Source organism: Bos javanicus, chromosome 24 (genome assembly GCF_032452875.1).
Source record: "Bos javanicus breed banteng chromosome 24, ARS-OSU_banteng_1.0, whole genome shotgun sequence".
In the NCBI taxonomy this organism is placed as follows: domain Eukaryota; kingdom Metazoa; phylum Chordata; class Mammalia; order Artiodactyla; family Bovidae; genus Bos; species Bos javanicus.
The window spans coordinates 58629895-58657163 of record NC_083891.1 but is presented as its reverse complement, the minus strand read 5'-3'; the positions used below and the strand labels follow the sequence as shown (position 1 = coordinate 58657163).

The 27269-nt window shown below is 44.4% G+C and overlaps 1 long non-coding RNA gene across 1 annotated transcript; it reads left to right on the top strand.

The window, feature by feature from the left end:
• The first annotated feature begins 3806 nt into the window (after positions 1-3806).
• On the top strand, positions 3807-26916 carry LOC133237808 (uncharacterized). Its single transcript, XR_009733366.1, has 4 exons — positions 3807-4343; positions 4459-4523; positions 23977-24168; positions 26721-26916. It is a non-coding gene; the product is annotated as an uncharacterized LOC133237808 (long non-coding RNA).
• The last annotated feature ends 353 nt before the right edge of the window (positions 26917-27269 follow it).

The following is a 27269-nucleotide window of genomic DNA, read 5'->3' as shown; positions in this document are numbered from 1 at the left end:
AAATTGGTTACTTAAACTGTAAATAAACAAAAGCACTTATTTTTCTTAATCAAAAGCGATGCTGAAATATTACCCATCAATAAAAAAGAATGAACAGTGGATTCATGGGACAAAACCTTGAGTCTCTGAAACATCATGCTGTGTGAAATAAGCTTGTCCATTTATGTGACATTATAAAGGAAGAAACAAATCTATGTGGATAGTAAACAGATCAAGGGTCACCTGGGGCCCTGGGTCTGAGATTAACTTCAAAGAGACACATGAAAAATGTTTTGGAGTGATTGAAACATTCTATATCTTAATTGAGGGGTGGCTAACAGAGGAATATATTTTTAAAATAATGGACCCATACACTGCAGATGGATCCACTGAACACGCTGAAACAAAGCTGCTCACACATACGTGGAAGTCTGTGAGTTATGGAGACAGATTGACCTGGAGTCCCTAAACTCAAGATGGGCGTGTTGGGCAAGGCAGGCCCTGGGCACACTTGTGAAATCAGGGGGGTTTGCACTTCTACCTCCCTGGAAACCAATCCAGTCTTCATCTCATTCCATCCATGACCTTAGACAATACTAGTTTTCACCTTCCCTAAAAAAAAACAAAAAAAAACAAACCCTGGAGCTCTCATGCAGAGAAATGTGGACATGATTATAACCAGCCTAACGTTTTATACTCCCTGAGAGTGCTTCTGTCAGGATCACAATCTAAGTCTGAGGCTAGAGAAAGGAAGCCCAGTGAGAGACGGTGGAGTGGAGCACCCATGTCACGAGGGTCTCTGGAAGACCCTGCAGGGTGACCCCTCTATGGGGACAGTGTGCCTGGCCTGAAGTCCACTACCTTGCCCCTCGATCTTCAGAGCTGCAATGTCTGTGTGTCACTCAGTCGTGTCCGACTCTTTGTGACCCCATGGACTGCTCGCCAGCCTCCTCTGTCCACGGAATTCTCCAGGCCAGAATACTGGAGTGGGTTGCCATTTCCTGCTCCAAGGGATCTTCGCAACCCAGGGATCAAACCCAGGTCTCTCCCATTGCAGGCAGATGCTTTAGCACCTGAGCCACCAGGAAAGCCCTTAGAGCTGCAAGGGATCTTACAAATCATGTATATTTATTCATGGGTTTGTAACCCCAGTTACTGAAAGCCTCCCGAGTTCACCTGGGCCGCGTACTGAAGACACAGAAGAGAACGCAACAAACGGATCCCACCCACAGGGGCTGACTGTCACGTAGGAGAGTCCAAAATGGGAGCTTGTCGGGAGTCTGCACGAGGGGCCACTGCCCCCGGAAGCTGCAGGATCACTGGACGGTTCTCCACACTGCTCCACGCAGCACCAGCGCCCATGGGGCAGGCACAAGGACGGCTGATGGAGGCAGCCGAGACTCTGCAGCCGAGGACTAGAAATAGAAAACACAGCGGTTTTCCTATTGTTTGAAAGCTCGATGATGCAGAAGACTGTTCAGAGGTATGCTAGATCAATGAATGGCTGTAGGGGGAGGTCCTGTCTTCAGACAGTTGTCTGTGCAACGAGATTCATTTCATGACCCCTCTTAGCCCCTTGTTTTGGACCCAAGTTAGATTTTTAAAAGAAAGAATAAATGTTCATTTCACAAGTACTTCATAGTGAAATCACATTTGTAACATCTGAAATGTTATTTCCAGTAAGAGACTGGGAGACAGAACAGAACAGAGGTAAAAAGGCATTTTTAAAAATCTCTTTTTATAGAAAAGAGCAAGATGACTTCACTCAATTGACTGGGTTTGGGTCTGTTAAATTATAAGTACTAAATTTTCTTTTTTTAAAAAATCAGGTTTAAAATTTAAACTCAGTAACTTACATTCAATAAAGTTTGTCCTTTTTATGTGTTCAGTTCAGTCGCTCAATCGTGTCCGACTCTCTGCGACCCAATGGACTGCAGCATGCCAGGCTTCTCTGTCCATCACCAACTCCTGGACTTTACTCAAACTCATGTCCATTGAGTCGGTGATAACATCCAACCATCTCATCCTCTGTTGTCCCTTTTTCCTCCTGCCTTCAGTCTTTCCCAGCATCAGGGTCTTTTCAGATGAGTCAGTTCTACTTATCAGGTGGCCAAAGTGTTGGAGTTTCAGCTTCAGCATCAGTCCTTCCAATGAACATTCAGGACTGATTTCCTTTAGGATGGACTGGTTGGATCTCCTTGCAGTCCAAGAGACTCTCAAGAGTCTTCTTCAACACCACAGTTCAAAAGCATCAATTCTTCGGCGCTCAGCTTTCTTTATACTCTAACTCTCACATCCATACATGACTACTGGAAAAACCATGGCCTTGACTAGAAGGACCTTTGTTAGCAAAGTAACATATCTCTGCTTTTTAATATGCTGTCTAGGTTGGTCATAACTTTTCTTCCAAGGAGCAAGGGTCTCTTAATTTCATGGCTGCAGTCACCATCTGCAGTGATTTTGGAGCACCCCAAAATAAAGTCTCTCACTGTTTCCACTGTTTCCCCATCTATTTGCCATGAAGTGATGGGACCGGATGCCATGATCTTAGTTTTCTGAATGTTAAGCTTTAAGCCAACTTTTTCACTCCCCTCTTTCACTTTCATCAAGAGGCTCTTTAGTTCTTTGCTTTCTGCCATGAGGGTGGTGTCATCTGCATATCTGAGGTTATTGATATTTCTCCTGGCAATCTTGACTCCAGCTTGTACAGTTCTGTGGATTCTGACAAATGAATACAGTCATAGAGACACCACCAGAATCAAGATGGCAAATATTTCCACCACCCCCCAAAAGTGTCCTAATGCCCCTTTGAAGTCACAAGATACAACATTTTGGAGGTGAACCAAAATTCCACTCGAAGTGTCTCAGTTGGGAAGCCAGATATTTTTTTCGCCTAGGAGGAGGCTGTTTGCAGAAATCAGCTGTGCACCAAGGAACTAGCTTGTTTTTATCGCTTGTTTTTGTTGTTGTTTCTTCCTGTTATCTCTGCTGTTCTTCCCAAGTAGTCTGTTGGCATAAGTGATTTTAGCTGGGAGGATTGGGTTTTTTGCTTTGCAAATTTACTTTAGATTTAAATGAGAATTAGATTGAATTACAATGGGACGAAAAAGCACTCACGTAACTCAGAGCCTAATTCTAAAACAACAAAACATTGTTGACTAGGAAGGAAAAAAGAGATGGGTGGGTGCCTAGTTTGTAGACAGAGGGCTTGTGACTGCGCTCAGTAGCATCGGACTCTTTGTGAGGTCACGGACTGTAGCCCACCAGGCTCCTCTCTCCATAAGAAATTTCAGGGAAGAATACTAGAGCAAGTTGCTATTTCCTACCCCAGGTGATCTTCCTGACCCAGGGATTGATCCCTCATCTCCTGGGTCTCCTGCATTGGTAGGAAGAGTCGTTATTGCTGAACCACCAGGGAAGCGCAGACCAGCTGCTAGAATTTACTTAATTCTTGCGTGAGGAGGCAGGCGGGGGTGACTCTTGCTAGTTTGGGGTGGGGGGAGGGGCAGGTCACCTTCTTGGGAGAATTCCAGAATTCCAGGAATTCTCACCGTTAGCGCCACAGAAACTCTCCAGGAACAAAATCATACTGCAGCAGACAAATGCGGGAGGATACAAATGTACTTTGACAAATACTGTCACCTGGAGTTACACCGCCACCTACAGACACGTAAGTGAGGACGAAATTCTCCTGGAATTTTCATCTCTTTAAAAATCATTTATTTCAGAATACCGCCAACAGTCAGGGTCTTGGGTAGCACTAGATACAATTCTCTTTGGCTTTTGTGAAAAGACTAGTTTGATCTTTCCTCTGGGGATGTGTGAAGGTCTGAGGTGTGTTGAGATAGCTAGTTAAAACATTGTTTTTTCACAGTCTGTTGTCTCTCGAGGCTGATGCACATGGATGCCTTTGGCAGGGGGAAGGCCTGCCTGTCTAGACGACCTAGGTCTCTGGTTTAAATTTAGTGAGATGCCCAGAAGTAGTTCATCCTGATTGATCAGTGGAAATCCAGATGAAGAAGAAACAGTGTTACCAGGCTCTTGCAGGGGCGTTTGCAAAATGCTTTTGTATCAGAGTGACTTGATAGTAAGCCTCCGAACACTCACCTGAAAATGGTTTAAACTTAGTGTGCTTGTTAAGTCACTTCAGTCGTGTCCGACTCTGTGTGACCCATGGACTGCAGCCTGCCAGGCTCCTCTGTTCTTGGGATCCTTTAGGCAAGAAGACTGGAGGGGGTTGCCATGCCCTCCTCCAGGGCATCTCCGGGACGGAGGGATGGAACCCGGATCTCTTAAGTCTCCTGCGTTGGCAGGCGGGTTTCTTTGCCAATAGCGCCACCTGGTGGACATTGTTATCTCACTGGGTAAGAACCCCGTGGGTCCCTGAGTCCAAGATGGGTTAACGGGCAGCTGTGTGATGTCTTCCAGGACAGAGGCTCTTAAGAGCAGACTCCCTTACAAGCCCGCTTTCCCTCTCAGATCCCTTGTCACCGTGTCTGAGTGCTCCAAGAAAAGTGGAGAAGGAGCCCGTTGCTGCTGTGAAGGTAAAGCTCAACCTGGGTTGGCGAGGGGTCATCTCATGTATGAGAGCAGACAGTCCAAACACCAGGGTGCCAAAGCGTCAGACTGGCCACCAAGGCAAGAACTGGAATCTCTGGTCTGCAGAGCGAACTTTATGTGACATTCACTCACTGCATGCCAAGCACTGTTCTCAATTTATTACCTATATAATCTAGCTTTTGTTTAGTTATTTTTTAATGATTTTTTCTACTTTATTTATTAATTTGGCCACGCTGTGCAGGCTCTTAGTTCCTTGACCAGGGGTCAAACCTGTGCCCCTTGCAGTGGAAGCACGGACCTTAACCACTGGACCACAGGGAAGTCCTTATATTATCTAGCTTTTTAACAACATACTGAAGTGGGTGCTATTATCACCCCGTTATACACAAGCTCACACAGACTATGTCTGCTTCACAGTCTGCATTTTTAATAAGAATGCTTTGGGGTGAAGGTCATGGATTAAGAGACGGGCACACCGGTGTGGCCAGTTACCCTCTTCTCCAAAGCAAGGCTCTATCTACTGCAGAATTAAAACCTCAGGAGAAACCAGACCACTGTTTTCCTAGCTGGTTCATACTACTTAACATATCCGATTAATTCTCAGTGCTTTTCTGATTCTCAATGCACGTGTGCATGCGTGTGTATGTGTGTGTTGGCAGTAGTGTATTAAAAAGACCGTGTATTAAAAAGCAGAGACATCACTTTGCTGACAAAGGTCTGTAGAGTCAAAGCTATGGTTTTTCCAGTAGTCATGTGTGGATATGAGAGTTGGACTCTAAAGGAAGCTGAGCACCGAAGAACTGATGCTTTCGAATTTTGGTTCTGGAGAAGACTCTTGAAAGTCCCTTGGACAGCAAGGAGATCAAACCAGTCAATCCAAAGGAAATCAACCCTGAATATTTATTGGAAGGACTGATGCTGAAGCTGAAGCTCCAGTACTTTGGCCACCTGAGGCAAAGAACTGACTCATTGGAAGAGACCCTGATGCTGGGAAAGACTGAAGGCAGGAGGAGAAGGAGACGACAGAGGATGAGGTACTTGGATACCATCACCAACTCGATGGACTTGCGCTTGAGCAAACTCTGGGAGACAGTGAAGGACAGGGAAGCCTGGCATGCTGTAGTCCATGGGGTTGCAGAGTCGAACATGACTGAGTGACTGAACAACAAAAAAAAACCTATTTATAATACAAGAACTGTACTATTTATCTATTCTTAAAGATGTATCGTTGATTTGGAAAACAGGACACAGGGCCCCCAAAAAGCTCAAGCTAACTTTTACTTTCCTTTTTATGAAATAAAATGGTTGCTTTATGGCCTGGTTGCCCTTGTCTTTATTTTTATTTTTTCTCTAGAGCATTATTTATTCCCAATCTTAAAGAAGCGTCAAAAGGAACAATCAACCAAAATATGCTTCCAAAAAATGGAAACTGCATTTCTGTGAGTAGCACTACCCATTTTCCTTTCTATTTCCCTGCTACTCACTTTACCTTTTCCAGTCTGTCTGTTTCTTTGGTCTCAGAACAAATGTCTTGGCAGAATTTGTTTGCCCAGGTTTGCAATTCCCTGCTGCTGCTGCTAAGTCACTTCAGTTGTGTCCAACTCTGTGCGATCCCTGGGATTCTCCAGGCAGGAACACTGGAGTGGATTGCCATTTCCTTCTCCAGTGCATGAAAGTGAAAAGTGAAAGTGAAGTCGTTTAGTCGTGTCCGACTCTTAGCGACCCCATGGACTGCAGCCCACCAGGCTCCTCCATCCATGGGATTTTCCAGGCAAGAGGACTGGAGTGGGGTGCCATTGCCTTCTCCAGCAATTCCCTGCTAGAAATCAATTATTGTGTATTTAGATTGTTGTTATGTGTAGTGTACCAAAAAATGACTATACAGTGCTTCAAAGTTACCTGTGTGTGCCAGGGACAAAAATGAGTATTTTAAAGTGATTTGGGGGGAGCACTTGTGTTCTGAAACAGGTGGAGAGTCATTAACTGAAGGGAGGCAGATCAGGTGGTGTAAGGATGAAGACCCTCAGCTCAGCGGCTCCCGCTGGTGTCAAGACCCAAAAGTCAACCTCAGATGGGGAGGACTGCTAAGTAAAGATTTGCTCTCGGGGATCTTTTACAGGCGGCACTAGCTGACAATACCTTGCTCTGGGGAATCGCGGCAGCTCTAGAGGCAAGGCCATTGTTAGCTGGAGGCCAGGAGATGGCGCTGTGAGCCCAACACAAAGAACCACTTCTCTGCTGATAACCGTGCACAAGTTTAGTCGCTCAACCGTGTTTGACTCTCTGTCACTCCATGGACTGTAGCTCCCAGGCTGCTCTGTTCATGGGATTCTCCAGGCAAGATCACTGGAGTGGGTTGCCATGCCCTCCTTCCGAGGATTGTCCCAACCCAAGGACTGAACCTGGGTCTCCTGCACTGTAGAGAATCTTCTTTACCATCTGAGCCGCCAGGGAAGCCCGGATGATAAAAGGGCCACCCAAATGCACGGCCTAGGGGTTTTTCAGATTGGCTTCCTCGTGGCCTCCGTGGCTTCCTCACACCCCAAAGGAATGTCCGTGCCAGAGTGTGTAAGAATCCTTGCCTTCTTCAACCTCTGGGGGCTTGGCCCCCAGACACACGTGATATAATCTTGCAGGGGTTGGGAGGAGGCAGTGACTTAGGAAGGCTTTCTGGAACACTGACTGTCACAAGAGATAGCCTGTCATAAATGACGAAGTCGGGTGTGTGCGAACAAGAGAAAAACAGATGAAATCAAAGCAAACAGCAAACAGAAGTCAGTGGCAGCGTAAATCCTGGAGGAGCTCCAGATCAGATCAGATCAGTCACTCAGTCATGTCTGACTCTTTGCGACCCCATGAACCACAGCACGCCAGGCCTCCCTGTCCATCACCAACTCCCGGAGTTCACTCAGACTCATGTCCATCGAGTCAGTGATGCCATCCAGCCATCCTCTGTCGTCCTCTGTCATCCCCTTCTCCTCTTGCCCCCAATCCCTCCCAGCATCAGAGTCTTTTCCAATGAGTCAACTCTTCTCATGAGGTGGCCAAAGTATTGGTGTTTCAGCTTCAACGTCAGCCCTTCCAATGAACACCCAGGACTGATCTCCTTTAGAATGGACTGGTTGCATCTCCTTGCAGTCTAAGGGACTCTCACGAGTCTTCTCCAACACTACAGTTCAAAAGCATCAATTCTTCGGTGCTCAGCTTTCTTCCCAGTCCAACTCTCACACGCATACTGGACTACTACTGGAAAAACCATAGCCTTGACTAGAATGACTTTTGTTGGCAAAGTAAAGTCTCTGCTTTTGAATATGCTGTCTAGGTTGGTCGTAACTTTCCTTCCAAGGAGTAAGCGTCTTTTAACTTCATGGCTGCAGTCACCATCTGCAGTGATTTTGGAGCCCCCCAAAAATAAAGTTAGCCACTGTTTCCACTGTTTCCCCATCTATTTCCTATGAAGTGATGGGACTAGATGCCATGATCTTCGTTGTCTGAATGTTGAGCTTTAAGCCAACTTTTTCACTCTCCACTTTCACTTTCATCAAGAGGCTTTTGAGTTCCTCTTCACTTTCTGCCATAAGGGTGGTGTCCTCTGCATATCTGAGGTTGTTGAGATTTCTCCTGGCAATCTTGATTCCAGCTTGTGTTTCTTCCAGCCCAGCGTTTCTCATGATGTACTCTGCATATAAGTTAAATAAGCAGGGTGACAATATACAGCCTTGACGTACTCCTTTTCCTATTTGGAACCAGTCTGTTCCATGTCCAGTTCTAACTGTTGCTTCCTGACCTGCATACAGATTTCTCAGGAGGCAGGTTGGGTGGTCTGGTATTCCCATCTCTTTCAGAATTTTCCACAGTTTATTGTGATCCACACAGTCAGAGGCTTTGGCATAGTCAATAAAGCAGAAATAGATGTTTTTCTGGAACTCTTGCTTTTTCCATGATCCAGCAGATGTTGGCAATTTGATCTCTGGTTTCTCTGCCGTTTCTAAAACCAGCTTGAACATCTGGAAGTTCACGGTTCACGTATTGCTGAAGCCTGGCTTGGAACATTTTGAGTATTACTTTACTAGCGTGTGAGATGAGTGCAATTGTGTGGTAGTTTGAGCATTCTTTGGCATTGCCTTTCTTTGGGATTGGAATGAAAACTGACCTTTTCCAGTCCTGTGGCCACTGCCGAGTTTTCCAAATTTGCTGGCATATTGAGTGCAGCACTTTCACAGCATCATCTTTCAGGATTTGAAATAGCAAGTGGAGTGTACCCTTTAGCAGTTGTGAATCACTGTGCTATAACCCTGTAACATATAGTATACATCAAGTGTAGTAACAGTGGTATAGTAAGTAGTCGTGTTAGTTGCCCAGTTGTGTGTGACTCTTTGCAACCCCATGGACTGTAGCCTGTCAGGCTCCTCTGTCTATGGAATTCTCCAGGCAAGAATACTGGAGTAGGTAGCTATTCCCTTACTCCAGGGGAGTCTTCCTGACCCAGGGATCAAACCTGGGTCTCCTGCACTGCAGGCAGATTCTCTACCATCTGAGCCACTAAGGAAACCCCTGTACTTCAATTTTTTTTTTTTTTTTTAAAGCAGCAGTGTAGGAAACAGGACCCAAGGAATTGTCTTAGTTCAAGAGTTATTAACTGCTAGCAAAGGGCTAGAGACAGATATCTGAGGCTTTGTGGACCACAAAATCTTCATTACAGCTACTCTGTCATCCCGAGAAGGTAGCCAATATGTAAATGAGAAGGCATGGCCGTGTTTCAATAAAACTTTACAAAAGCAGGCTGAGGGCTAAAATCTGCTGACCGCGGGACCATTTGACAGGTAGGACACTGAGGACCAGAGCGGTGAGGAGACTTGCTGAAGCTGCAGTTAATCAGCGGCAGCCAGGCCAAGGCGATGGGCCCTAGAACAAGGTTCCCTTGATCGCTCTGCAGCTGATCCAGGTCCTTGGATTCTTCGATCAATAGGAGTTGGTAAGAGGCCAGATGAGAAATTTAAGCAAGGCTTTGCTCGTGCTTCAGCACAGGGGAGTGAATGCCAGAACCAGCAGACACTGCTTGCTGTCTGAGGGGGTCAGGCAGGTTCCTTAAAGGGGTGAGTGTGGAGGCAGATAGAGGCTCTGGCAGAAGGGTGGCTGAGGTGGGCTGCCCGCCCCTTGGGGATGCTGCATGCAGGGGTCAGGCTTGGGGCCCTGCTTTCTCTCCCGGCACCTCAGAAGTGGGAGTTAGTTTGGGGTCTTTTTGTATCTCGCATGGGTGCGTGCTAAGTTGCTTCAGTTGTGTACGACCCTCCACGACCCCATAGACTGTAGCTCGCCAGGCTCCTTTGTTCATGGAATTCTCCAGGCAAGAACACTGGAGTGGACTGCCATGCCCTCCTCCAAGGGATCTTCCTGACTCAGGAATCGAACCCCTGTCTCTTAAGTCTACTGCACTGTTTACCACTGGCACCACCAGGGAAGCTTTTTAGCATCTTATTGTTTGCAGTGAAGGACTTGCCTATGCTGAGAAAAATTTCCAGCTTTGTTGCTGCTAAGGGCACGGGCCTCACGGCCTTCCTGCCAAGGGGCAGGAAACTGGAAGGAGTTCCTGAGCCCACGAGCCTGCAGCGGAAGTAGGAGAATGCCCTTCTTCAAGTGCCTGGAGGGAGAGTAGACCAGGATTATTCAGGAATAAACAGAGTTCTTCGTGACAGACCATCAGCTGTTCCATGGTGAAGGTCAGGAAGGGCAGCGGTGAGGAGATACCCCTCGTCCAAGGTAAGGAGCAATGGCTGTGCTTTGCTGGAGTAGCCGTGAAGAGATACCCCACGCTCAAGGTAAGAGAAACCCAAGTAAGACGGTAGATGTTGCAAGAGGGCATCAGAGGGCAAACACACTGAAACCATACTCACAGAAAACTAGTCAATCTAATCACACTAGGACCACAGCCTTGTCTAACTCAATGAAACTAAGCCATGCCTGTGGGGCAACCCAAGATGGGCGGGTCATGGTGGAGAGATCTGACAGAATGTGGTCCACTGGAGAAGGGAATGGCAAACCACTTCAGTGTTCTTGCCTTGAGAACCCCATGAACAGTATGAAAAGGCAAAATGATAGGATACTGAAAGAGAAACTCCCCAGATCAGTAGGTGCCCAATATGCTACTGGAGATCAGTGGAGAAATAACTCCAGAAAGAATGAAGGGATGGAGCCAAAGCAAAAACAATACCCAGCTGTGGATGTGACTGGTGATAGAAGCAAAGTCCGATGCTTTAAAGAGCAATATTGCATAGGAACCTGGAATGTCAGGTCCATGAATCAAGGCAAATTGGAAGTGGTCAAACAAGAGATGGCAAGAATGAATGTCGACATTCTAGGAATCAGTGAACTGAAATGGACTGGAATGGGTGAATTTAACTCAGATGACCATTATATCTACTACTGCAGGCAGGAATCCCTCAGAAGAAATGGAGTAGCCATCATGGTCAACAAAAGAGTCCGAAATGCAGTACTTGGATGCAATCTCAAAAACAACAGAATGATCTCTGTTCGTTTCCAAGGCAAACCATTCAATACCACATTAATCCAAGTCTATGCCCCAACCAGTAACACTGAAGAAGCTGAAGTTGAACGGTTCTATGAAGACCTACAAGACCTTTTAGAACTAACACCCAAAAAAGATGTCCTTTTCATTATAGTGGACTGGAATGCAAAAGTAGGAAGTCAAGAAACACCTGGAGTAACGGGCAAATTTGGCCTTGGAATACGGAATGAAGCAGGGCAAAGACTAATAGAGTTTTGCCAAGAAAATGCACTGGTCATAGCAAACCCTCTTACAACAACACAAGAGAAGACTCTATACATGGACATCACCAGATGGTCAACACCAAAATCAGATTGATTATATTCTTTGCAGCCAAAGATGGAGAAGCTCTATACAGTCAGGAAAAACAAGACTGGGAGCTGACTGTGGCTCAGACCATGAACTCCTTATTGCCAAATTCAGACTTAAATTGAAGAAAGTAGGGAAAACCACTAGACCATTCAGGTATGACCTAAATCAAATCCCTTATGATTATACAGTGGAAGTGAGAAATAGATTGAAGGTACTAGATCTGATAGAGTGCCTGATGAACTGTGGAATGAGGTTTGTGACATTGTACAGGAGACAGGGATCAAGACCATCCCCATGGAAAAGAAATGCAAAAAGCAAAATGGCTGCCTGGGGAGGCCTTACAAATAGCTGTGAAAAGAAGAGAAGTAAAAAGCAAAGGAGAAAAGGAAACATATAAACATCTGAATGCAGAGTTCCAAAGAATAGCAAGAAGAGATAAGAAAGCCTTCTTCAGTGATCAATGCAAAGAAATAGAGGAAAACAACAGAATGGGCAAGACTAGAGATCTCTTCCAGAAAATCACAGATACCAAAGGAACATTTCATGCAAAGATGGGCTCGATAAAGGACAGAAATGGTATGACCTAACAGAAGCAGAAGATATTAAGAAGAGATGGCAAGAATACACAGAAGAACTGTACAAAAAAGATCTTCACGACCCAGATAATCACGATGGTGTGATGACTGACGTAGAGCCAGACATCCTGGAATGTGAAGTCAAGTGGGCCTTAGAAAGCATCACTACGAACAAAGCTAGTGGAGGTGATGGAATTCCAGATGAGCTATTCCAAATCCTGAAAGATGATGCTGTGAAAGTGCTGCACTCAATATGCCAGCAAATTTGGAAAACTCAGCAGTGGCCACAGGACTGGAAAAGGTCAGTTTTCATTCCAATCCCAAAGAAAGGCAATGCCAAAGAATGCTCAAACTACCGCACAATTGTACTCATCTCACATGCTAGTAAAGTAATGCTCAAAATTCTCCAAGCCAGGCTTCAGCAATATGTGAACCGTGAACTTCCTGATGTTCAAGCTGGTTTTAGAAAAGGCAGAGGAACCAGAGATCAAATTGCCAACATCTGCTGGATCATGGAAAAAGCAAGAGAGTTCCAGAAAAACATCTATTTCTGCTTTATTGACTATGCCAAAGCCTCTGACTGTGTGGATCACAGTAAACTGTGGAAAACTCTGAAAGAGATGGAAATACCAGACCACCTGATCTGCTTCTTGAGAAATTTGTATGCAAGTCAGGAAGCAACAGTTAGAACTGGACATGGAACAACAGGCTGGTTCTAAATAGGAAAAGGAGTACGTCAAGGCTGTATACTGTCACCCTGCTTATTTAACTTATATGCAGAGTACATTATGAGAAATGCTGGACTGGAAGAAACACAAGCTGGAATCAAGATTGCCGGGAGAAATCTCAATAACCTCAGATATGCAGATGACACCACCCTTATGGCAGAAAGTGAAGAAGAACTAAAAAGACTCTTGATGAAGATGAAAGTGGAGAGTGAAAAAGTTGGCTTAAAGCTCAACATTCAGAAAACGAAGATCGTGGCATCCGGTCCCATCACTTCATGGGAAATAGATGGGGAAACAGTGGAAACAGTGTCAGACCTTATTTTTTGGGGGCTCCAAAATCACTACAGATGGTGAAATTAAAAGACGCCATGAAATTAAAAGACGCTTACTCCTTGGAAGGAAAGTTATGACCAACCTAGATAGCATATTCAAAAGCAGAGACATTAATTTGCCAACAGATGTTCATGTAGTCAAGGCTATGGTTTTCCTGTGGTCATGTATGGATGTGAGAGTTGGACTATGAAGAAAGCTGAGTGCTGAAGAATTGATGCTTTTGAACTGTGGTGTTGGAGAAGACTCTTGAGAGTCCCTTGGACTGCAAGGAGATCCAACCAGTCCATTCTGAAGGAGATCAGCCCTGGGATTTCTTTGGAAGGAATGATGCTAAAGCTGAGACTCCAGTACTTTGGCCACCTCATGCGAAGAGTTGACTCATTGGAAAAGACTCTGATGCTGGGAGGGATTGGGGGCAGGAGGAGAAGGGGACGACAGAGGATGAGATGGCTGGATGGCATCACTGACTCGATGGACATGAGTCTGAGTGAACTGCAGGAGTTGGTGATGGACAGGGAGGCCTGGCGTGCTGTGGTTCATGGGGTCGCAAAGAGTCAGACACAACTGAGTGACTGATCTGATCTGATCTGATCTGATTGTTTATAATTGCCCTGACTGCCCAAGCCTGTAGCTGTTTTTAGTCCCTTATCATTCTTTTGCTTTCTGTTCCTTGAGAAGACCTCCGTCCACTGATGTAAAGGGTCCCAGGTCCCCGTTTATCTCAGCCCCACCCCGTGTTTCCGTCCCAAGTTGAATGTGGATCCACTGTGGTTGACTCACTGCTTTGGATGAATTTCTGCCGTGTCACTTGTGGCAGAGACAGTCGTGATGAGGGAACGTTTGCATTCTCTACAGAAAGATCTTGGCATCCCCTTTCTCTGGTGGGTGGGTTTAAAAAAAAAAAGGAAATAGAAAATAAAGTATCGAGTGGTTAAATTAAACAAAACTTAGAAATTTTCTGTATCAACTAAAATATTCAAAGCTCCAATTGGCTAACTAGATAAATAAATGTTCTTTTAAACTCACTTGTGACCAAGCCTTGAATCACCTTGAGGGGGCATCAGGTTCTCTAGACATGCCCAGACCCTTTGAATAACCTTCCCAGCAAGAGGTGCCCTCCTTGTGGCCAGTTTCCTCCTTCCCTGCCTCTCGTGGCAGTGGGGAGCATCTGGTCGCCATTTTCTTTGGACCTCTGAAGAACCGTCATGAAATTTCCACATGTTGTTCATTTCCTGGCAAAGTGGCCGATTCTCTCAGACTGTCCTCAGAAAACTTGTCCTGTAATCCTAAAATCATTTTTATGGGATGGGAGCCTTCTTTCTGAGTTGTCCACACTCAGACTGCGTGGATTTTGACCAGGTTCGATCCGCTGGTGAGTTCTGAGCTCTAAAGGAAGAACTTTTAGAAAAGGAGATTGTGTTCTCCTCTGCTTGCAGGCCAGGGCCCGCAGTTACTTCCTGGGGCATCCCTCATGGGGTGAGCCACGATCTGAGTTTACCGCAGGGGAAACCAGGGAGCCGGGGTCCTGTTCACTTCTTCAAGGAGAGCCATCACTCTCTGTCAACCATCAGAAGCTCCTGTTCTTCTCCTTCAGTGGGCGCAGGGAGCATGTGTGTGTGTGTGTGTGTGTGTGTGTGTGTGTGTGGTGGGGTTTTGTGTTTTTTTGGTACCCAGAAAAAATTTGCCTTGAATACTGAAACAGTCAGGCATTTTTGGAACTCTTGTAGAATTAATTGTTGTGCTGGAATTTAGGAAATTTTTAGAAATGGAAAACAATGTAGCAATCACTGCTTTCAAAAAACAGAGAGCATTTGGCATTCAGATGACCCTGGTCATCTGCCCTTTCCAACTTTCTCATATTCAGGGTACTTTCAGTAAGCCTGCCATGGTTGGTGCTTTTTTTTTTTTTCCTTTTCACCCAACTTTTATTTGGAAAAAATTTAAACCTACTGAAAAGTTGGACACAAATTCAGCAGTTATTAACGTGTAGCCACATTTGCTTTATTGCCCCATCCACCTTCACTGACACCCCACCCCACCCCCCGACACACACACATTAGCTCTTCTGTTCTCAGTCGTGTCTGACTCTCTGTGACTCCGTGGACTGTAGCCTGCCAGGCTCCTCTGTCCATGGGATTCTCCAGGCAAGAACACTGGAGTGGGTTGCCATTTCCTTCTCCAGGGGATCTTCCTGACCCAGGGATTGAATCCACGCCTCCTGTGTCTCCTGCATTGACAGGTGGATTCTTTGCCACACTTTCTTATTTCAGCTGTAAAATTTGAAAATGAGTTGCTGGCATCATTACACTTTCAGTTCAGTTCAGTTCAGTCGCTCAGTCATGTCCGACTCTTCGTGACCCCATGAATCGCAGCACGCCAGGCCTCCCTGTCCATCACCAACTCCTGGAGTTCACTCAGACTCAGGTCCATCGAGTCAGTGATGCCATCCAGCCATCTCATCCTCTGTCGTCCCCTTCTCCTCCTGCACCCAATCCCTCCCAGCATCAGAGTCTTTTCCAATGAGTCAACTCTTCGCATGAGGTGGCCAAAGTACTGGAGTTTCAGCTTCAGCATCATTCCTTCCAAAGAAATCCCAGGGCTGATCTTCAGAATGGACTGGTTGGATCTCCTTGCAGTCCAAGGGACTCTCATAACACTTTACTCCCAAACTATTCAGCCTGTGCTTCCTGAGAATAACGCAGCCTCCTACATAAACATTACATGAATGTTGTTCCTAAGAAAACTAACATTAATTCCTTAGCATTATCTAATATACAATCCATATTAAGATTTCCCCAATTGTCCCCAAATGTCTCTCCATAGCGATTCTATTTTCTGATCCAGGATTCAGTCTAGGTTCATGGCTGTACTGCTGTCTTTATCCTCCGGAGTCTCTTCTAATCAAGAACAGGCCTCTCGTTTCTTTCTTTTTTTTTTTTCATGACGTTGACATTTTGAAGCATCCAGGCCAACTGATTTTGGAGAATGTCCTCTATTCTGAAACTGTCTGATTGTTTTATGATTAGATCTGAGCTAAATACTCTTGCCGAGGATGCACGTTGCTGCTGTTGCACGTTTCCTGCTCATCACGCTTCCTCTTCATCACGCTTCCTGCTCATCACGCTTCCTCCTCATCTCATCCGGGGCCTATCACACTGACATTTACTTTGGTCACTTTCCTCAGGTGATATTTACGAAATCGCTTCAAGGCAAGAATGTATTTTCCCTTTGTGAAGAGTGAGCAGTATATGAGTGGTCCTTTGAGTCTATGTGGATCACAAGTTCTCCAATAATCTTACACATGTTTTTACTGTCCATTGATGATCTCTGCCTGAATCAATACAGGGCAGCTGCAAAATCGTGATTTTCCTTTTATTTTTGTTTCCAGTTATCAGCTGGTATTGCCCTGTAAAGAATAGTAAACTGTGCTAAGATAGGGCCTTCTTCAGTTTTGTTCATGGATTGTACACCAGGCAACTGCAACTATAGTAAACTCTTCACAGATATTTGAATTCCATAAATGAATAAATGTTGCCATTTTTGTTTTCTTTGTTTTCACTTCTTATTAAGAAGTTTTGATCAGTTTTACAGGGAGAAGTGTTGAGGGAATACTTCAAAAACTGGATGAAAACCAAATCTCTTGTATAAGCAAGTTATACTTTAGTCTGGGAAAACAAGCTGTTGATTTAGTTTATACTTAAAAACAAACTGATACATGAGCACAGTTTAAAAGTGAAACAGTCGGATCACTAAAACTGAAAACCACCATACCCCTTGCCTAACTCTTTTCAATATTGTTTTTCCAGTCTTATCTAAAGATCATTTTCACCTATTTTAGCAATTCTAGTATTTCTTCTCATAGTTTAAGAATTTATATATTCTTGGAAATGGCAACCCACTCCAGTATTCTTGCCTGGAAAATCCCATGGATGGAGGAACCTGGTAGGCTACAGTCCATGGGGTCACAAAGAGTTGGATACGACTGAGCGACATTTACTACTATTCACTATTCATATTTGATATCTTTTGGATATTGTCTAGTGACTTCCTTATTTAGAAGATTAATATTTATTGCTCTTAAACGGTTTCCTTTCCTCAACACTTCTTTTCTCTACACCTCTATTCTCACCACTATAAGCATGTGGTAAGTTTTGGTTAAATCAACATTTATATGCACAGATGAGTCATGTAATATACTTTTTGTACAGCTTTTTATTTTCCTTGGAGATGATAACTGCCTATTTTTTTTCATTCACTTAGTTTTCTTTGTATCATTAATCTATCCCCAAACTCTCTGCCAGCAGAATACATCTCCTTTCCATAATTTCAAGCACATCTCAGTTTCTTTCTGTTTTGTTTTGGAGACAGCCCTTCTGGAGCCCTTCACCGAGCTCCTGCAGCTGAGACTGCTCTCACGGCCGGCTGTAAAGCTGTTATCCCAGGATCTCCCTTTCCCGTTATCCTACCTCTTCCTCTTTGGTTCGTCCCACTTCCTGGATTCCATGTCATCTTGATCACCTCACTCATTCTGATGAAATTCACACTCCCACAGCTTCCTGAGAAATAAGTGGGAGGTAAAGAAGATGGGGCCTTCATATATGAAAAGGTCTTTAGTCTAGCTTCCTACTTGATTGACATGTGAACAGGATATAAAAGTCTTAGTTGGAAATCATTCTCTTTCATAATTTCAAAGGAATTTCTTCATCTTCTGTCAGCTTATTGAGTTGTTTTGTGAAACCTGTCTTTTTGTGAGACGTGTGTGTGTGTGTGTGTGTGTGTGTGTGTGTGTTTTCTTCTCTCTGAATGGTCTTGGGATCTCATTTTTGTACTCAGTGTTCTGGAATTACACAGTGATCTCTCCTTGGTATTTTTTTAATAAATTCACTGGCCATGCCACTTAGGAGATTTGTTGAATCTGTAAACTCACATCCTTCAGTTATAGGGAATTATCTTGAATTAGTTCTCTGTCTTTTCCTCTTCTACATTTATTTCTTTTCTCTCTTTCTGGATGTCTTATGATTAAGATGTTGGACCTTCCAGACTGATGTAAACTTTTCTTCTTTTCTCTCCTATTTTCTACTTCTTTAGCTTCACATTCCTTTTTTTCTGGTACATTTTCTCAGCCTCTCTCCCAAAGCTTCTATTGAATTTTTGGGTTTTGCTACAATACCTTTAATTTGTTTTCTTTTGATTCAAAAGTTCTTTCTCTATTGCTTCCTGTTCTTAATCATGAATGCAACATTTTCTGTTTTGTTTTTGTGCACTTCAATGATTTTTTTAAAATAATGTGTTGTTTGCTTTGGCTGCCCTGGGTCTTCGCTGCTGCGTATGGGCTGCTGTCTCGTTGCAAGGCGCGGGCTTCTCACTGTGGTGGCTCCTGTGCTGCGGAGCACGGGCTCGAAGCACCCAGGCTTCAGTAGTTGCAGCACAAGGGCTCAGAGGCTGTGGGCTGTGGGCTTAGTTGCCCGTGGTGTGTGGGATCTTTCTGGACCAGGGATCAAACCCACGTCCCCTGCACTGGTGGGTGGATTCCTATCCACGGCACCACCAGAGAAGTCCTAATGACTTTTAAAGAAAAATTTCTCTTTCCTTCGTGGCCTTTCTTCCTCTAACGGCACTTTATCTGCCTGGTGTGTCCCCTGTTCTCCCATGTTTCATGCTTTCGTTACCTATCCGCCGACCCTCACCCGTTCTTCCATAATCAGTAAGGCTCTGAGAGGATGGCTGCAAGCTCTGCGTGGTGGGAGAGGGTTTTCAACCTACAATTAATATTTTTTAACTCTACAAATGATAGGCTCCTGGTGTATCTGGTGGACACTGGAGTTGTTGGTAATGGAGAAGGGGAATCAGATAATAATATCGTTTTATTCCCCGTCTGAGCTTGAAATCAACTGAGGCATGCAAACGGGGAACCGAATGAGAGCTTTATTGCTGATAATGTGATTGGAGAAGCGGCTTTCGACACATCCCCTAATGAGAACAGTTCACACCCCTTCTAACTAACACAGGAAATCCAGGTCTCCTCCGAACGGGCAGAGCAGGCCTGTAAATCTCACCACACAGTGGAGAGTAAACCTTACTGTACTTGCTCAGAAGAATGTCTGAAAGGTCTGTATGCTGGTGCTCTGCTTGTTTCCATTCAGTCCTTCTGGGGCTCAAAAACTTATTTTGGTGAATTAATCCCTGCTTTAATGTCCTTGGAATATTACGTGAAGCTGTGCTTCTGTAGTTTAATGCAGGATACAGTCCCCTATCCTCACCCCAAGGCTAAAATTTGAGCTTCCCGCCCTTTTCAGAACAGTCAATCTCCATATTCTATTTCAATCCACAAGGTCATCCCTTGTGCCCATGCCTCAGTGTTCTTAGCTAAAGTATGAAGACATTAGAGTTTTGGAGTTCAATAAACCTCTCTACCCAAATTTGGAGCCAAATAACAAATAAGACATAGGAGATTAAAAAAAAAAAAAAAGAAGATTAAAATGTCAATATTTTACTGATTAAGTTGATTGAAGAATGTGGATCTGAGGCCCCTTGGCTTAACTGGCATCATTCCCTGGGCAAATTAATCAAGTTTATTCAAGCTGGCGCTGAAACAGGAGGGCGGCCACTGGCCCCACGTAGTGACCAGCAGACCCGAGTGTGCCCTCTGTGTGAGCAGTGAGATCTGCCAGGAACCCCTGCTGCCCAAAGCAGGGCCGAGCACACCCAGCCCCTCCTCTCAGCCTCAGCAGTTAGCTCAGCCATCTCCCACTTGGAGGAGAACTCAAGGGAGCAGAGAGAAGCCAGAAGTGGTTGTTCAGTCTCTTAAGTCCTGTCTGACTCTTTGCAACCTCATAGACAGAGCACACCAGGCTCCTCTGTCCTTCACTATCTCCTGGAGCCTGCTCAAATTCATGCCATTGAGTCCGTGATGCCATCCAACCATCTCATCCTCTGTCGTCCCCTTCTCCTCCTGCCTTCAATCTTTCCCAGCATCAGGGTCTTTTCCAATAGTCAGTTCTTCACATCAGGTGGCCAAAGTATTTGAATTTCAACTTAGCAATGAATATTCAGTGTTGATTACCTTTAGGATTGACTGGTTGGATCTTCTTGCAGTCCAAGGGACTCCAAGAGTCTTCTCCAGCACCACAATTTGAAAGCATCAATTCTTTGGTGCTCAGCATTCTTTATGGTCCAATTCTCACATCTGTACATGACTGCTGGAAAAATGATAGCTTTGATTATATGGACCTTTGTCAGCAAAGTGGTGTCTCTGCTTTTTAATACACTGTGTAGGTTTGTCATAAAAAACTCAACATTCAAAACACTAAGATCATGGCATCGGGTCCATCACTTCATGGCAAATAGATAGGGAAACAGTGGAAACAGTGACAGACTATTTTCTTGGGCTCCAAAATCACTGCAGATGGTGACAGCAGCCAAAATTAAAAGACACTTGCTCCTTAGAAGAAAAGCTATGACCAACCTAAACTGTATATTAAAAAGCGGAGACATTACTTTGCCAACAAAGGTCTATCTAGTCAGAGTATGGTTTTTCCAATAGTCATGTATGGATGTGAGAGTTGGACCATAAAGAAAGCTGAGCACTGAAGAATTGATGCTTTTGAACTGTGGTGTTGGAGAAGACTCTTGAGAGTCCCTTGGACTGCAAGGAGATCCTCCAGTCAATCCTACAGGAGATCAATCCTGAATATTCATTGGAAGGACTGATGCTGAAGCTGAGCTCCAATACTTTGGCCACCTGATGACTGACTCACTGGAAAAGACCCTGATTCTGGGAAAGATTAAAGGCAGGAGGAGAGGGGGACAACAGAGGATGACATGGTTGGATGGCATCACCAACTTAATGGACATGAGTTTGAGTAAGCTCTGGGAGTTGGTGAACAGGGAAGCCTGGCATGCTGCAGTCCATGGAGTTGCAAAGAGTTGGACACGACTGAGTAACTGATCTGAACTGAGGTTTGTCATAACTTTCCTACCAAAGAGCAAGTGTCTTTTAATTTCATGGCTACGGTCACCATCCACAGTGATTTTAGAGCCCAAGAAAATAAAATCGGTCACTGTTTCCACTTCTTCTCCATCTATTTGCCATGAAATGAGGGGGATGCCATTATCTTAATTTTTTAAATGTTGAGTTTCAAGCCAACTTTTTCACTCTCCTCTTTCACCTGCATCGAGAGGCTCTTTAGCTCCTCTTTACTTTCTGGCATTAGAGTGGTATCACCTGCTTATCTGAGATTGTTGATATTTCTCCTGGAAATCTTGATTCCAGCTTGTGGTTCATCCAGCCTGGCATTTTGCAAGATGTACTCTGCATATAGGGAAAATAAGCAAGGTGACAATATACAGCCTTGTCGTACTCCTTTCCCAAGTTTAAACCAGTCTGTTGTTCTATGTCTGGTTCTAACTGTTGCTTCTTGACTTGCATACAGATTTCTCAGGAGACAAATAAGGTGGTCTGGTACTCCTAGAGTACCAGAGGGAGAAGAGGGAAGCCAGAAGTATTCTCCCATACTTTCCATCTGGAGTGGGGTATGGAAATACTCTTACCTGTGGGAGACGTGAGGAGTAGAGAATAAGTATTTACTCTGAACAGAAATCTTGGATTTTCCCAAATGAAATTACATATGGAAACCATATAATTTAATCTCCAAACTGGGACATGTCTGGTGATTGATTGGGACCCCTATCAATAATTATTCCAGGAATATGAGCATAAAGTGGGCTTCCCTAGCAGCTCAGTGGTAAAGAATCCACCTGAAATGTAGGAGACACAGGAGATGTGGTTTCCATCCCTGGGTGGGGAAGATCCCCTGGAGGAGGGCATGGCAACCCACTCCAGTATTCTTGCCTGGGAAATCCCATGGACAGAGGAGCCTGGTGGGCTATGGTCCATGAGGTCACAGAGTCGGACACGACTGAAGTGACTGAGTATGGACAAAAGCATAAACTAGAATCATCCAGGGCAACCAGGAGGAAAAGTCGCTGCACTTAGAGCGAATGTGGGGATTCTCAGGGGGTCTCATCTCTCTGGACTCACATTCTTCCGTTTTCTCAAGTAGTTGCTAATGGATAGTCACTCTTCCCCCGACCCTCTCCCTGAAAAGCTGCGTGGCTCACAGGATCTTAGTTCCCGGACCAGGGACTGAACAGTATCTCCTGCAGGGGAAACCCAGAGTCCTAACCACTGGATCACCAGGAAATTCCATGGATAGTCACACATCTGTGGCCTTTTCCTCTATATATTCCATAGTCATCTCATAAGGACATAAAGAGAGAAAAAGTAAAACGTGTTCCAGTCATTTCAACTATAATAGGCATTTAAAAATAAATGTTTGTTGAGTAAATAAGTATGCAAATAAATTTTTTAAATGTACTTGACAAAATTCTTTTCTGTGGAGATGGAGTCTCGATTAACTGAAGGGAAATAACAAATGAAAGGAAGAGAGAAAGAGAATGCTGACTGAGAAAATGTGACTTATTTAGCTTTGTTCTAAGTTATGTGGATCCTGGTCCTGTCTCTCATAAAAAGTTATGCTCATCTAGCCAGGAAGTCACCAAAAGCCTATTTTCGGATGTTTAAAGACAAACAATCTCCAGAAGGTTATTTACTATTAATACGCTCTACAGTTGGGGGGGATTTTTATTTTCATTTTTCATTTCCTGTTTCTTATCTTATGTTCTCAGATCGAGGCCATTTCTGGGCCAGAAGAGCATGTCTTAGCACAATCTGCCTCCTGCCATTTATCAAAACGTTGTCTTGACTCTTTTCAGTTAATCAAAACCAGGAGGTAAAATTTCAGAAAAAGACTGAACTGTGTTTCTCACATCAAGAGTAGTGACCGTGTGTGATCAGAGGTGGTATTGGTATTAATACAGAAAGAAAAGTTTGGACTTTGGTCAGTGGTATGCAAGTTAAGGACTTTTAAAAGGATGCCAATGTAGATACCAACTTATACTCTTGAAAATATAATATGATACAATACACATATGCCAGGATTGTTGATAACAATAACAAAGTTGATCAACTTCAACCCCAAACAACTGTTTTAGTATTGAACTTGTTTTGTTTTTCACTGAATAGGAGGAGGTGAAGTTAAGGTTTCCATTTGTGGTTTCCAAAAAAGAAAGCAATTTGGCAGGGAAAGTTTCTCACTAAGGGCAAACAAATCATGCTGTGACATGAACCTGGTTTCCTTCTTGTCGATGGTGATTACTGTATGTCAGCTGGGTGCCTGATTTATCTGTCGGAGAAGTTTCATGATGAGCAGCTGTGCCCGTGGTAAACACTGAAACGCACTGTTAAGATTCTTTTTGGCTTGAACCATTTGGGGAACCAATGGTCAGTTTTCTATGGGAAAATAGAGTACCACCTTCCTTTCGGAAAATCTCTGATGGGTAGATGGAACAGAGGGAAAGGATGATGGCTAACTTTCCTTGAATGTGTATTTTCTTGCCAGCACCATTAAAAGTACCTTACATTTCACTTATTTCTCATAACTCTGCCATTTTATAGAAGAAAAGTCTGAGCTTGGAAAGATTAAGCCTCTTTACCAGGGTCATACAGCTGCTAATCAGTAGATGTGGGCTTTAAACTTTGGTTTGTTTGGATTTGAAGACCAAGTTCCTAACTGCTTCTCCACATGCCCTTACCTCCCTACCTAGGAAATGCCATCGAATCACTTTCTGCTTCTCTCTGTTTGTGGAGTTACTACCAAATCCTGTTAATCTCCCATTAGGTCTTAAATCGATCTGTCTATTCCTAATTCCAGTACACCTCTTTATCCCATGTTGGGATCATATCACATTCCCACATGGTCTGCCTGTTTTTGCAATCTCCCCTCTCAATCCATTTTATACATCACAGTCAGACCAATCTCCCTTTATTATCATTTCCTTTTTTTTTTTTTTTATCTTTTGGCAGCAGGCCACGCAGGATCTTAGTTCCCAGATGAGGGACTGAACGCTTACACCCTGCATTGGAAGCTCAGAGTCTTGACCACTGGATGACCAGGAGGTTCCCTCATCATCACCATTTTTAACATCTGTTCTACCAATGTAGAGGGCTTCCCAGGTGGCGCTTGTGGTAAAGAACCCACCTGCCAGTCCAGGAGAGGTAAGACTTGGGTTCAATCCCTGGGTCCCTAGGGGAGGACATAGCAATCCACTCTAGATTCTTGCCTGGAGAATCCTATGGACAGAGTACTGCCTGGTGGGCTATAGTCCATAGAGTCACGACGAGTCGGACACGACTGAAGTGACTTAGCGTGCATGCAGGCATGCTGTTGGTGCTTTGCTTGGTTCTGTATAGATTCCATCTTTGAGGGATCTAGTCAAGTTCATGGCGTTAGTTCAATGTATTTACACAACTATAGGCCCAGCATTGGGAGCAGAGTCACCATCTTGGCTGTGAGTACTTGGGTCTTGCCTGGTGATTTGCTGGAATGAGTGCAGGGAAGGAAGGGGTTGACAGTACCAATTAGATTCAACAATCAGTGAGGGGCTCCCTATTTGGAAGACTGTAGTCTCTGTGTATGGAGAAGGCAATGGCACCCCACTCCAGTACTCTTGCCTGGAAAATCCCATGGATGGAGGAGCCTGGTAGGCTGCAGTCCATGGGGTTGCTAAGAGTCGGACACGACTGAGCGGCTTCACTTTCACTTTTCACTTTCATGCATTGGAGAAGGAAATGGCAGCTTACTCCAGTGTTCTTGCCTGGAGAATCCCAGGGACGGGGGAGCCTGGTGGGCTTCCGTCTATGGGGTCGCACAGAGTCGGACACGACTTAAGCGACTTAGCAGCAGCAGCAGCAGTCTCTGTGTAGCGCCCAATTTGAGTCTGAACCCTGTAAGGAAGAGGGAGGAATTGAGTGGGGCGGACTGAGTGCCATCTAGTGGGGGGAGGCTGCAAAGTGTAAACGAGAGCTGACTGTGACTGGCAACCTGATGCTACAGGAAAAGACGGGCAGTTGGTGGTGAGTGAGAGGAAAGGTGGGCGCTGCCAGTATATCAGGGGGCTGTGGACTGATGGGAGAGAGTGGCAAGAGGAGGCTCACCCTCGTCTTCAATGCAAAGCAGAAGGAATAGGATAAAAACCATTTATTTTCTTTATCTAGGACCCCACCATGATCCCCAGCTTTCAGAGTAAAACAATAGTAATAAATAAAATTTTAAGAAAAAAGAACAGGCATGCCTGCTGTCAGTTCGGGTCATACCGGTTTAAACAGTCAGTTGTGTCTCTTCTTTTTCTTCTTTTTGGCTCCAGCACACAGTTTGCAGGGTCTTAGTCCCAACAAGGGGTGGACCCTGGGCCCTTTGCATTGAGAAGGTGGAGTCCCAACCACCAGACCTCCAGGGAATTCCCTGAGTTACCTTTCAATCAAAAATCCAAAAATGTTTTGTGTGTCTACATTTCAAATTTTAAAAAGATGGTTCAGTTCAGTTCAGTCAGTCGTGCTGACTTTTGCAACCCCATGGACTGCAGCACACCAGGCCTCCCTCCTGTCCATCCCCAACTCCTGGAGTTTATTCAAACTCATGACCATTGATTGAGTTGGTGATGCCATTGAACCATCTCATCCCCTGTCGTCCACTTCCTCTCCCACCTTCAGTCTTTCCCAGCACCAGGGTCTTTTCAAACAAGTCAGTTCTTCCCATGAGATGGCCAAAGTATCGGAGCTTCAGCTTCAGCATCAGTCCTTCCAATCAATATTCAGGACTGATTTCCTTTAGGATCGACTTGTTCGATCTCCTTGCAGTCCAAGGGACTCTCAAGAGTCTTCTCCAACACCACAGTTCAAAAGCATCAATTCTTGGCTTTCTTTGTGGTAAAAGGGGAACTGTTTAGTAATTGTCCACGCATCCTAAAGGGAAATGTGAATTGCACTTTCGTTCTATATTGTGGTCAGTTCAAGAGGCAGCAGAAGGAGGCAGACACTGTTCACACAGAGATGAAGTAAGAGCTAGACGACATTCTGAAACAAAAATACTCACAGAAAGTTGAGACCATGGGAGCCGGACCTGTAGGTTAAGAGGCAAAGGGGCATAGACACAGCCCCATTTTTTTGCACACCCGATTGTTGAAAACATGCCTGTGAGAACGGGGCTACTTTCCATGGGAGCGCACACCCATGTTCAGCAGATTGAACTGCGGGCCAACATGATGGCTAACACGTTTTCCTCCTTCAGAACAAAACAGTGAGAGGCAAGAGCTTCAAAGGAGCGAAAGTTAATCCAATTCACAATCAAATGAACATGTGGGTTCAGAGCCAACTCAGAGTCTGAGCCAACTTTAGTCAGTCAGTGCCCTGCGTTTAACCAGCTGGAATGTTTTATAAGTACCATCCATGCAATCCTTTGACAGGAGGGCTTTGCCTCTTGTTGGGAAATATGCATCTCGTCATAAAAATGGAACACAATGTCCTTGGATTTGTTGTTCTCTAGAGAAGGAGACTCTATTGTGCTGTATGCCAGGAACATAATAATAAAGAGGGGTAAACACTGATTACACTGAGTTTATTTCAGGCACGAGAGACTGGGAGACATTTATACGAGAGATGGCTAGATTAGGAGTATAAAGACTATAGGCCCCACTCCCACGGTACCAATATTTAAGAACAAACTCTTGATCACTCTTTTTTTTTTTTTCCATGCCCGGGAATTCATCAAGACAGAACAAGCCAAGAGCAAAGGACCAGCTTCAGAAGAATTGTGATCGATTCAAGGTTTTTGAAACCAAAAGCTTGGTTATAGAGGCACTGGGACTAGTCTAGATATGAAACAGCATTCCAGGGTCTTTTCTCAAATGTATGTATGCTTCTTTTTCTTTAGCCCTTGAAAAAAATAAAGACTGACCCTGTCTTGTACCACACATTTTATACATGTTAAAAAAGAAAAAACAACCCAGACTTGATGAGAAATTTTAATGGAAAAAATAAAACCACCCAAGAACCAAAGGGAAATGCAGGGAAGGTAATGAAGAAAGAAAAATAAACAAAAATAAAGCAACAAAAACCATGGATGGACATTTATATAATCTCAAGGTGCAAAGGGCTATTTGAAGACTAGAACTAAGGCAAAGCTTATAAAGGAAATGAAACCTAGACTTGACTTTATTCAGGTTAAAAAGTTTTTTTTTTTTTTTTTATTATTCAGGATTCAAGCACCATAAACAAAGGCAAATCAAAAGAATGTGTGCAAAATTCTCATTTCCTTTGCT